This window comes from Euwallacea similis, chromosome 5 (assembly GCF_039881205.1).
Source record: "Euwallacea similis isolate ESF13 chromosome 5, ESF131.1, whole genome shotgun sequence".
Lineage (NCBI taxonomy): Eukaryota > Metazoa > Arthropoda > Insecta > Coleoptera > Curculionidae > Euwallacea > Euwallacea similis.
In genome coordinates, this window is record NC_089613.1 from 3,402,163 (window position 1) to 3,415,739 (window position 13,577).

At 36.2% G+C, this 13,577-nt stretch overlaps 1 protein-coding gene across 1 annotated transcript in view; it reads left to right on the forward strand.

Moving 5' to 3' along the window:
- LOC136408784 (uncharacterized) overlaps window positions 1–13,577 on the forward strand; it is a 128,224-nt gene that overhangs the window by 52,049 nt on the left and 62,598 nt on the right. Inside the window, exon 2 of the mRNA XM_066389928.1 lies at window positions 7,144–7,210. The gene's annotated coding sequence lies outside the window, so the exon portion shown is untranslated. The remainder of the gene's footprint in view (window positions 1–7,143; window positions 7,211–13,577) is intronic.

Here is a 13,577-nt window from a genome sequence, read left to right on the forward strand (position 1 = left end):
ACGTATAAAGTCCTTCGTTTATAGAACTTCGGTCAAAACTGAAGAAGAATTAATCCAACAGGGATTCATGTAATTAGATAAGATGTGCACCGGGAATATTTCAACGTGTTCGGCAACCGATGTTAAGACCAGCTAATGCTTGTTTTGAAGTTGAAGGAGGACATTTGCAGCAACCATAGAAAGTTTCGTGTTGCTTATTGTTAGTTTTTTTTAATTAAAAAATTGCGTACCATTTGTTTAAGTGTAATTTTAATAAAGCGTTTTTCTTGTTTAATTTTTCTTAAACTTCCGGCATTACTCCTACACACTAGCAAAGCGAGACAAACAATTTCTAGCGCAAAGAATTTCTTTGTTCTACATTAAAAACTGTCACCAACTATCAACGTTATATAGTTTACGTCTTCTTGTTATTTAGGAGTTTTTTTTTAATATGTAACGATTAAAAAAAGAGTTTAATACCCTGTATCTTGAAAACGAAACATTACTGGACCTATGCTTATATTATCAACTTTTCGTATTAGAATTACTCAGAGAATTACCCCTTGCAGTTTAGCCACGTACTTAAATAAAACCTGTATAATATCGCTCTCTTGTTTTATAATTTTCCTATAAATTCTGAACAAACATACACTACATACGACGACTGCCTAATCAGCATAATATGAGTAGGTTCCCCGAAGATGGCAAACAATGTAAAATTGTAGCTCTGGCTCGGATTTAAATTGTCTGTTTAGTTAAATTATTCACACAATTTCGAATGGAGGTACTTCCCATTCTACGGATGGTAAATAACTTCGATAAATTACAAGCCACGCCGGAGATGTAGGAAACGCGATGTTGTTACAAAAGAGTTGGGAAACAATGCTTCTGAGAAGACTAATTTGGTGGGTATTGTTAGCTGGTATTTTTAACCCATTTCCAATGCTAGCATTAAGCATTTTGATTTACCCAATTAGTGTTGCTCGTTTTGATAAATTTTCCCAGTACAGTCGACAAAATGAATTTATTTGTTTTATAGTTAATGGGTTTCTAATTATTCTATAGCCCATACATGCATAATGCGTGTATAAATGCGATTTAGAGATCGAATTGCAAATTTACATTAATGTTGGTTAATAAATGAAATGGAGGGTGGGGGTAGTTCAACAGCATCATAATTTCATTTCAATGACACTGCGAAATTTTAGCAAACTGCATTATTGTGCCTTGTTTTAATAATGAAACTGACATCCGATCAGGTGAAAAGTACTCACATTCGATCGTCTGGTCAGGACTGACCAAAAGGTAATTTAATCACCGGCCTGATGATGGTTGAAAAAGTCAACTAATTTTGCCAGGAAACATCTTGCCATTATGGCAGAACCACAAAAACTGGTTAAAGCAGCACAATGTCCCACATATACACACATATGTATATATCTAAGTACTCAAAAGCTTTAGCTCCTCAAAGGTGACACAGGCAAGGCTTATTGAGAATTGTTAAGCTTCTTTTAGTTGTAGAGTATACCGTGCGACTCTAAATTGCCCTCCGCCCTTGTTAACTTTTTAACAAATCATTATTTTTTGAAAATTCAAAAGCAGCATTAAATAGGGCAAAAAATACTATCTTTTGACGCTCGTTTATTTTTTTTAATGTTGCTTACGTCACAGATAGCGCAAAATGGCAGTTTTTTTTAAATTGAAACATGGGGTCAATTTCAAATTGAAGGTCTTTCAAAACTACACTCAATTGAGTATCTCAACTGAAAATCTATCGATTAGTTTTTAAGAAAAATAGGTATAAATTTGGTTAAAAATGCAATACAAACTCAGTTAAATAGTACGTAAACAATGAAAAAACATGTTTGTTGATAGAAAATTGGTTTGCTTTGCGCTCACAAAGAGCCTTTGATTATTTTTATTTATTAATTAATTATTTTTTTTTACAAAGGCTGATTTGTGAGTACAAAATGGAAAACAAACCAACTTCCTATCAACAAACATGTTTTTTCATTATTTATGTACTATTTAACTGAATTTGTATTGCATTTTTTGACCAAATTTATACCTGTTTTTCTCAACAATTAATTGACAGATTATGAATTGCAATACGCCATTGAATGTAGTTTTGAAAGACCTTCAATTTGAGATTGACCCCATGTTTCAATTAAAAAAAAACTGCCATTTTGCGCTATCTGTGACGTAAGCAACTTTAAAAAACAAACGTTAAAAGATGGTATTTTTTGCCCTATTTAATGATGCTTTTAAAATTTTTTAAAATTATAATGTGTAAAACTGAAGGGGATGATAGTAGAATTTAGAGCCGCACGGGGTATATGACCAAGGTTGGGAAGCTCACTCCGAAGAACAGCTACGACGTAGTATTCACCAAAAGCTCAATTAAATTGAAGTTTCCTTCGTTCAAGGCCTTTTGAGACAAGTTAGAACTGAACTGTGGGATATCAAATACAATGGACGTTTATCAATCGTCACATAATACATGTGAGAATTCATTATTTGAGTAAAAAGGCACTGCGTTGGATCAAAATTATTATTTTCCATATGTTATGGGTATCATATGTTTCAGCATGGTTAATTTTAGGAAGGATTAATGAACCAATAATGCCTCAGACAAAAGAACCATTGTAATATCGAAAATGACAGAAATAAGCGATATTATTTAAAACGAAAGTTGTGTATGGAATCCCGAAATGACTGTATTATAAAATTTCATTTTGAAGTCGCTGATCACGAAAATATTTCATAATATAAATTCACTCATAAAACCATTCTCTATAATAATTACCACTGTATTCAATTAGAGCTACGTGAAGCTTTTAATTGGCTCCTATTGAATACATACATCGAAATATTGATTACTCATTAACAAACACATGTTTTGCAATTCTGAGAAATACTCTATTTTGTATATGTAATCGATTTTGTTATGAATAATTAAAACCCACAGGAATGGACGAAATTTAAGTAATCAAATTGTTTAAGCACTTAGAGTAATCCCATATAAGAGACGACGTAATGAAGAACTGCTATAGCTGGTTTTAAAACTAGGAAGAGTAAAAGCTAGTGCCGTTAATTAAAAATTTAGGCAAAAAGGAGAAACAATCGTCAAAACTGAAAAATTCTAAATCCTCTTTGCCTTACAAGACAAACCAGGCAATTTCGCTTCCTTTTCCCTTGCACAAAAATACTTCCAAATATATTTTTTCTCTGGATTTTATGAATGATTCTATGCGTTTGTTTTATATAAAGGTGCTTTCTACGCCGATTCCGCCGAACATTTTATTAAAAATAAAAATTTCACATTTTAGAATGTAGCTGTGTACAAATCTTATTTCATGTTTTCGCCATCAATGATTCTTTTAATGAGCGCTAGTCTTCCACCACGATATCTGCCAATGTTGACTTCTTTTCACAAGCCAATGACTCTTTTAGAATGCCGCAACCAGTCGGTTTTGCAAGGTCTCGAAATAAATAACAGCCAAAGGTAATGAGCTACTTTCGCATCATAAAGGGTTTGTTCTTTAGCTCCTGCTGCAGCAGTTATTCGAAAAGAACGCAAGATGCTTTTAAAATGAAAAAAAAAACATAGTGCTATAGAAGCAAAACGAAAGAAAAAAAACCACAAAGATGTAAGTATTTTTGAATAATATGATGGTATATCTGGCGTGTCGATAAATTAAACTTGCAAATGTAAACGTCAACTTCCATACATATTGAATCTTTGCATGCATAGACCGAGGAGGTCTGCCGTCTTCTGAAATTACTGGCGCCAGTGGTGACTGGCGCAAGTAAAATAACGGCAAAAAAGGTATTTTATACGCCTTAATTTGCGGGTATAAACAAGAATTTGCAAGGCGGCTCGCCAGTTTATATTATAATTATCATTTCTATGGAGCTACAATCGTAGTTTTTATTAATTATAGCTCGTTTGTGTTAATAATGGCTAAAAAAGTCAGCATAACTGACAAGCTGAGAGTAAAATTTCTTGAGAACTATGAATTTTTCCATGCGTATGCAATGTACAGGGTGACGCCTTTCGGAGAATTTATGGGATATAGGCGAAATCGCAATAAATACATGTAGAGAGCTGAAGTCTGGCTGCACATTTCATTATGTGATTATTTCACGGCGAACGTGTTACGTTTTCGATATACTGGGTGTTTTTAAAAATCTTCCTTTTAGGCATGGCGCCGTTTCTATAACTCGGTTATTATGAAGATACAGTAAAAGTGTAAATGACTATATTTAGAGATTTTTTGTTATAATTCAGTAGTACGTTCAAAATTTATCTATTAAGAGCGGTTTTTCAGTTCCGATATAAAGGTTCGCTTTTTCGAACTGGGCACCCTGTTCATTATTGGCTCATTCGACAGGCCTCTTTTCGCTGGCTCCAATGACGTATGGTCTGCAATAATTTGAAATAAAAGGAATGTGTTAAAACTAGGGTGTCCTCGAGACTGCCTCTCCCAAACCTAACGGGAATATGTTTTTTTGTAATGCATTGCTTCTAATGGGAAAATGTATTCTTAATTAACCTTCCAGAATCTATTACAGGAGTACATCAAACCTTAGGTCATTAGAATCAGCGATATCATCACAGCAAATCAGTAATGTACGAGGTATACCATGTAAACCGCGTCTTTATATCAAAACTGAAAATTTTCGAGTGACCTCCAAAATGTTGCTACTTAAACTTCTGCTCAACGTTCAATAATAACCGAGATACGGCAAAATCCCATCTATTACTCTTCGAATAAAAATAAGATGGATTATCTTTATTTTCATGGCGGAGATTTGAATCATTTCTCCCAGTTTTAAAATAGAATATAGATCAAAACATTTAATTTTAAGGGCTGTCATTCAGGCTAAAACCCCGAAAGTTTCCAACTATATCATCGAAACAATTTTCGTCCAATATATCAAATTGTCGGAAGATCGTATTCGTTGCATAAAGGCAACGAAACGTCAAGAAGTATTGCGCTGGCGAGAAAGAAATTGGCCGCACAAAAGGTATTTCGCTTGGAAAACTTTAGGTTGGGATCATATAAAGACATTTTAGATGCACAAATTGAAGGCCATTTATCAGTATGAGAAACATCCAAGAAAGCTTAGAGGCTGAATACTAAACGAGTAGCGTAGCTTGTGTTTTCAGGCTAATACATTTTCCTTATGTAGCACACTCCCGAGCACCCTCCTAATTAATTTTTTCCAACTCGCAAACTTCAAACTGCAAGTAGTTACAAATGACCTTTGTTCAAAGCTCACGAAGCGCCATCAGCCGACAAAAGCTATTAGTGGTAATGAGAATGTTGGACAGTCCAGAGTGGCGAATGCACCGAATTACTTAAAGACATTCCTTCATTGGGGAGTGCAATAAAAATTGCCCTGTTTCATTGGCTTTGCAAGTAACAAAACTTGGCAAAACGAGTGCCATCCGACGAGCGCGTCAAACGACTCTTATTCTTGTCCAAATTCTAGCCATTTATTTCCTTTGTTTCTGGGAAGAAGGGAATAATCCCTATTGATAAATCACAAATGATTAGTTATAAATTGTCCCTTGTTTATCCAGATGCCTCCCGTTTTTTTCCTCAACGAACTCGTCATATTTCCCTGACACCATGGTTTTAGCTGATATACGAGATATCATTGAGGTCACAGATATTATCTGAATCAACTGTCACGGGAAATGGAAAAAGCCGGGAATAAATCGTTCTATTTCGGAGAGGAAATCTTGACGGAACGTTCCTTCTAGGACATGCAAATGCATGTCTTCAACCCATATTAGAATTGTCATTTGACCCGCCTCTAATAACTCTGGCACTATAACCGCAGGTTCATTTATATTAACCAGGAACGTTCCACGGGGATACCAGAATTATTCATGAGAGGTAGGCAGGGGACATTTAATTGAATTCGGGAATTTCGCTATGAAACCGAATTAGGAAACATTAGCAAAACACCTATTAACCAAACGCTGAATAATCGCTCCTAGTTCGGACATTAGTTAGTGAAATAACAGCAGTTGCAGAACTACGTGTACAGTAATTTAGTTCTAATGACACTATACGTTAAAACGTCAAGAAAGCACAATTTATTAAATATTTCATTTGTTGATGGGTGAACCACCACATTCGGTTGGATTTGATTCAGCGACCACCAGCTTTCCAGGGCATCGCTCTACCGAAGACTAAGCTAAAAGAACATAGTGCTTCGATCTTCCTATCGGGGCACCCTTTTTCCATAACTATAAGTTGTTGCTGGGAGATGTTGACAGAAAGATCCAATTTTTCTATCCCGGATCCAATTGTTTTGCCAAACTTCAGATCATCAAATCTGTTGACTTCACCTAGAGGCGAGAATCGAAACCCAAATCTCTGGTACCAAACCTATTGTTAAATTATTAAAAAAAATATTTTTGACGCTCGAAGTATTAAATAATGTGTAAATTGATAATGGCACAACTAGAGACGATTAAAAGTATAGAAACAGTCCACCGCCTGTGGCTGGACTGAAGCTTGCAACCACCAACTTTCCGGGTTATCGCTTTATCAACCGAGCCACAATCGTACCCTGTATTCGTTCGACCATCGGTCTTTTCCGACCTAATGTTTCAATCAATTCTAACAAAAACCTCCTTCTTTAACATCTCCTACCTCCCACAAAGAATCTTAAAGTTGTCTTTGTAGTAACCCTAAAAATGCCCTAGTAGTTCAGTTTTGGTTAGACCTTTAAAAAAACTTATTTCCAATTTAAAAATTGGCTTGATATCGGAGATCAGGATTTCGATTCCCAACACTGTGTCGATTGACGATCTGAGTTAAAGAGAAAAATGAGACGCGACGATCTCTGAGTCATGAATGCGATCCCTTTATTGTTAACATCTCATACCATTCAATCAACCCTTGAAAGATATGGAGGAAGAGCACCCTTACAGACTCGACAAAGCACTGTGATTTTGTAACTTAGTCAACGGTAGAGCGATAGCCCAGAAAGCTGATAGGCACTGGTTCAAATCCAACCGAATGCAGCTGACTTTTTCTTCAACTTGAACAATGCCCGCGACGCCATTCAAACAACTCACCCATCATTTGATATGTCGGACGTTAAAAAGACATTATTTGAAACTTCATTTCTTTGTTGCAGCTGGTACCCCCTGGCACCACGATGTCTATCCAAAACTGTTACCACGACTGTAAATATACTTCATAAAGTAAGTATGTTCTCTTCCACTGTCCAATGAAATTACAACTGAAGCGACGGCATCTAGTCAATGCCATTATCCATCATTCTAACAAAAGACTAGAGTCACGTTGTCAGCTTGAAATCTTTTTCCATCAATTTTACATTTATAATTCTCTTCTATATTGAACTTAATTCTTACATAAATCGATCCTGAAAGCCGAAAATAAGCAGCCTCCCTACAATATACGAAATACCAGAGAGGCCCTACTCTTCGACTGACGTACTTAACCAACAGAAGCTCTTTGAGAAACTTCGTGGAAACTTTTCTAGCTACGGAAATGAGATTTTGGCAATCCGATTTCGCTCTCAAAATGATAATTACGCTTCCTGGTGAGGGAAAGTCGGGAAATTCATTAGAATGCAATGGATTTTCTTCGAGTAATTTAAAATAAACAATTATGTTTCATTCATAAAGAAAAAAAGACTTTTTAACCTAAGATAACCATCTAGATTTCTCTAACTCGTAAAGCTATTGCCCTTAATTATTAAGCATTTACCAGTCATTTGCACTGGCCGTTCAGTTGAGTCATTTAACGAAGAATTTAAAAAAAATAGTGTTTGGACCAAAATAAGTTTCTGCAATATCTGGCCATATAGCTAACACACAGCTTAAGGTGCTAAAGCAATGATCGAATCTTCATGAAGCATTTACTTACACATCTAAAAATTCCTTCATGGAGACCTCAGCCTCTTGTTCAAACCAGATGCTAATAGGTCTTTGTTTAGAAGATTTCAAATTATACTATCATTGTCAGTAAATACTAGATTTTATCTGTAGTCTCTAGATCTTAAGAATAGACTGCACAAACTATTGAAGAAGAAATCGTAGATGTTAATTTCTAAATGTAGCTTTCTCTATAAAAATTTCAAGAGACGACGACCCGATTGATCTACGAGCTGATCTGTCTCGTTTTTAAATCAGTCAGAGGACGAGAGGACCAAAAACCAAATATTTGAGAAGCCAGAGAGGGAGCAAGAGATTGAGAAACATTGAGATCCAGATTCATAGATCTACCGCAGACGCTCATTTCTAGATGCGGCCTTCTTCTCTGTAAAAGTTCAAATAATACACTTGGTAGGAGAGAGGAGGAACCTTTGAAGTATCCAGAATACTGAGGTAACTTACTTGACTTGAGGTAAAGGAAAACTGAACTGTGATATTTCTGAAGGAGCCCTAAGTCTCTTAAAAGGTCTGAAAAGAGAAATTTCACAATGCCGCAACTTTGACTTTAAGAATTCCTGGTGACTTGAAGGAACTATCAAACTTAAAGCTCAGTTGAACAGGTATCAGCAGATCAAGTGGAAACATAGGGATTGTGCAAGTGGGAGAAGGACCGCATAAGGTTTAATATGCCTCCGACAAAGACCAACGAAGTGGGTTGGGAGACTACCGGCTTATGTGGGCTGAGTCAGTCCGTCCGACCTTCCCACTTCCATGTTTAGATTCGTATGTACCGATTTCACTACCTTCGCGGGGAAGGACATTTTAATAAATATCAGTTGTTACACACAATAAACCATACATATCTTTAGTCACGCAGAAATCTCGATCGCATGATTCACAAACGTTGGGATGCAGGAATCGCACCGCCAGCAACCTTCCTTATCAGCTTTGCATTTTTATTGCAACCAGAACTGAAGAATAATAATTTTCACTGACCTTATTCAATTAAGTTAAATAATTTATAATGATTTTTACAAGTACGATTTAATCATAAAAATATAAAGAACCGTAATAACCAATAACTGCTCGGTATTTTATACTTCTGATTAATTCATGACACAGGGCTAAACGTAGCAATATCAATAAACGAAAAAAAACGATTAATCCATCACTAGAACTATTAGTAAAAATTCTAAAACGGTGAGAGCTGGTAACACTGAAATGACTCCGCCCACTGGGCTGGCTCGTCCGACGAACTTCCCACTTTGATGACTAGATTAGTGTGTATTTTAGTGCCTTCGTGGCGATTAAAATTTTTCAAGATGTTTGAGCAAAAAGCAGTAATGTAAATAAATAAAAAAAAAAAACAATTAATCCATCACTCGAACTTGGATTAGTAAAACTTTTAAAATTGTAAAAGATTTGATAACACTGAACTGACTCAGCCCACATCGGCCGCTAGTATCTCAATCCACTTCATTGGTCTTTGTCGGAGGCATATTAAACCACATGCGGTCCTTCTCCCACTTGCACAATCCCTATGTTTCCACTTGAAGTGTATTCACATCATGACGTAGCTCATAATTTAAAAAATTATTAATGCTTGAGATCATAATTAACCCAGCTCTGAAAAGATCTATCGAATTTTTATTCTCTGGAGTCAATTAGAGCGGTGCCATGAATGATGATTGAATTAATTAAATAGAATTATGGAGCAATTTTGGATCAAAGCTAGTAAGAAAATTTGAATATAATGTTTTGTTTTTTTTTGAGAAATTTTCTGTTGGCATTATTCAAGTTTTCCAGAGCTTTAAGCTCCCAATTTACGCAGCTGAACTTTTAAAGAAGTGGAAAACTTTTAATTTGAAAATTTTGGCCTAGAGTAATTCATTCTATATCTGGCCTTAACTTCGATTTTCAACTGTACATAAAAACGAACGTTTATGCAAAATCGACGCAAAGATTTCGGAAACGGACTGAAATTGAAATCGAATTGAGCAATAACTTTTGTTTTATGGAAAGTAATTCAATTTTTACGAGGCAATTTGAAAACGTGACACTTGAAGCAGGCACTTATAAGTCTCTCGACATCCGCGACAATAACAGATGCTTCTGGGGTTGTTCGGATCGCTTCTTGGAATCTCCTCGTTATAAATTTATTTAAAGCCATAATTTCGACTTGCAAGAGTGTATGTTGCAATCAGTCATGTATCCATACGATACAGCATATATTATGTAAATATCAATTATTGTCTACCGAACTCTTCATAAATAGGTTGAACTATTGAAACCAAATGTGGTACAATGTTGTTTATAGTCCTAAATGTTTCTTGGTTACTACGTTTTCCATGATATCTATAATCTAATTTCTCTTTGGGAAGTTACGATAATGGATACATCTCGCGTCTATAACAGGGTCGTAAATCAAGAAAAATTACTAGGGCGGATGTGAAATCGATACTTCCGGATCTGTAGTAAGGGAGCAAAAAGTTGAATGAACGTTTGCTGTTTAACAAATTTGAGACGTGTCGCGATTTATCGGGAAGAGAGATATTTTTCCCGAAAAGAGGCTCCGCGAATTGCCAGGCGATGAAACGGAAATTGAGGGAATTACGCCATAAAATTTTGGCTTTCATATGCCCAAGAGGTGTTTCTACAGGTAAAATAAAAGTATCTCAGATGTAGAATTTAACGCAATCAGTAACAATTTTATGCTATAGAATAGTAATAAATGTCGGCTTTCATCTTCTTTGACACTTCCTAATTTCTTGGATTTACGAAAAAATCCCGATCGGTACGATCCGACAAATAAGAAATGCAATAAAACACCAGAATGAGGGATAAGTGGAAAGAACGGGGAAGGCAGCCGGAAGTGATAGAATTTTCCGCCTCAGCTTTCAAATCCTGGAAATTAATTGTATTGTTTAGATCCCTTTTGATCTACCGGATTTATTTTTTGCAGGTTACACGAGCCAGCTTCAACTTTTTACGTCTTCACTAAAAACTAGTATAATATCCTCGAAAACGGCAATTCTATTCTATGTCGGTGATTAATGAAACAAAAATAATTTATGGAATTTCATTGTGTTCTAACAAAACCTTTTAATGACTGACTGAATTCGTTTTTGGTTCATTAGATTTGGTCCAAAGTAAAGGAGTGTCGTTGCCCAGATAAACCGCATTCATCTCCTAAACTGATCCCATTTCATCTTGGGATAGTTTATCACCTTTCCCAATAATTTAAGGGTTTCATTCCGGCGTCTAGTGAAACCCTAAATCATTTCTTTTAAAGCCCTCGAAAACATTTCTTCAAATATTCATATATCAAAATAATCCTTATTTGCTATCACAAGGAACCGCCTATAAAGTAGGGCCATTGAGGATGGCATGAATAATGCACCTCATTCTTTTTTTCAGAAATAAAAGGAGAAACGTGGCAAATCATTTATTTTACTATTGTAATATTAGGAAGGCGTAATGTGTAAATGGCACGAAAGCATAAAGGAGCCTCTGCATTTGGGAAAAGATGACAGCGGAAAATGGATTCTCTTTAATATACAATTTTAAGCTGCTCCACACAAGGGGCGTAATAAAGAGAATAGTAAAGTATACAAATAGAAAGGGGCCTCATGGTTTTATTTCTTACTTAAGTTCCACGTTGCAAAGTTCTAAAGCGGTATATGCTGGGTGATTCAACAAGGGGTAAATAGGTATTACCCTCATATTCTCCAGCTGCATAAAAATAATTCCGTAACTAACACAAAATCCACTTTATCTTTACACGTGACGTTCTTAAGACAGACACAATAAGACTATTCTGCATTTTGCTAATCTTGTGGGGCAGGTCTGGGTTGTAAACAACAAATAAATTTCCACGTTTCCCGAGATCTTAAGACCGGTATATTAAGGGAAAAACGCTGCTTTGCTAAGAATAGGGCCGTTTATTTTCCTCGGAAAAACTATTGCAGGTGACACCGAGGTTAAAACTCTTTGTTTCGTCGCTTTTTATGTAGAGCGAGCAGTCTGGGGATTTATTGCTAATAGTAGAAAACACCCTTGTTAGAGGAATTGGATGCTTAAAAAATATGTAGATGATTTAAACGGTTTCCATTGGACATCAAAAAAAGATTTATTGGCAGAACTTTCAGATTTGGAGATGTTTAACACAATTTGAATCCTCGTTACCTCTTATGAGGCAATGTGAGTCCGTGTCGGAGTGTAACGGCGCTATTGCTATCCTGTGTGTTGTAAACGTGAACACCGTTACGTCTAGATAGATCATTCTCCTACTCCTTGATATGTAGAAGGCACCTGAATACCAACAAGTAAAGCACAGTGAGCATCCCTAGGGCCCGAAAGTGCAGACGATATGACTCTCCATACGCCAACCCCATGATGGCCCTAACCGCGAGCTTCTGAATCTGGAATTACTCAGTCTAGCTACCCCAGAACGGTCTGCCGGAATTTATATGTTAATGGACTAAGCCAAAATAAAATGTTCGAGTCAGTGCCAGAAGCATTCAGGACGACAATTTACGCAATAAAAAAGTAATACTGGAGTTTACTAAATATATAGTCGGTCCAGCTCAGGCCTCTATGATAATTAACAATCTATGCTGATACTCAGGAACTCGCTACCTCCGCTCCGTGACGTACCTCACTTTTCGATGAAGAGGAGACACTTTTTATTTTACTGATGTTCAAGCTTGCCCTGTTGGCGACTAACCACGAACCAGCCCAAATAATTGAATTCCCGGGCATTTTCAAAGATAATAATGGTGTCATCAGCATACTATATAACTCACGGGTCGGGTACAAAAGAGAAAAAGGGCATTTAGTATAAATGATAATGGACCAAGAACTGATCCCTGCGGGACTTCAGTCATTACTTGGCAAGAAGATAATTTGCCCCTCTCCCTTAAACCCTCAACAATCTAATCCCTATCTTGTAAATAATATTCTATTAAACCATGAGTGGATCTCCTATTCGGACGATTGGTGCAGAAAAATTCTGGTCAAAACGTAGTAGAATGCCTTTCGGAGGCCCCAGAAAACAGCTATCTTCTTATGGATACCTCAACGTTAACCACCTGGTTTAGAGCAAACGAATTGCTTTTGAATGTTCAGAAGACGAGGTTGATGGTGGTCTGATGGCAGAATTCGAATGCAAAATTTACTAGTACTCGATTATTCTTTGATTGATTCGAATGATACTTTATATCAAAAAGCTCTTTTCATTAGAATCTAAACAAAAACTATCAATAAAAGTAAGTATAGAGGTAAAATCAGTTCGTGTGTAAATGGAAACATAGAAATTGTGCAAGTGGAAGAAGGACCGCATAGGGTTTAACATGTCTCCGACAAAGACCAACGGAGTACGTTGAGAGGCAGCGATTGAAGTGAAAGGAATGGGGTCCAGATCCAGTTACCAGATCTCTCACCGTTTCAGCATTTTTATGGATTAAATTAGGTTAGAATTTTTACTTATTTATAAATTATTGCACATTTACCCACTATAACTTAGTTATGTTATAAATGCCACATTGACATTTATGCAGTTCTTCTCCCGCTTGCCCAATTCCTAAGTTTCCACTTAAACTGGTGTTACCTGTATATTGTCTGATATGCAGGTATCCAAAAATTTCAATTAAAAGCCCAAATTTGTTAAATA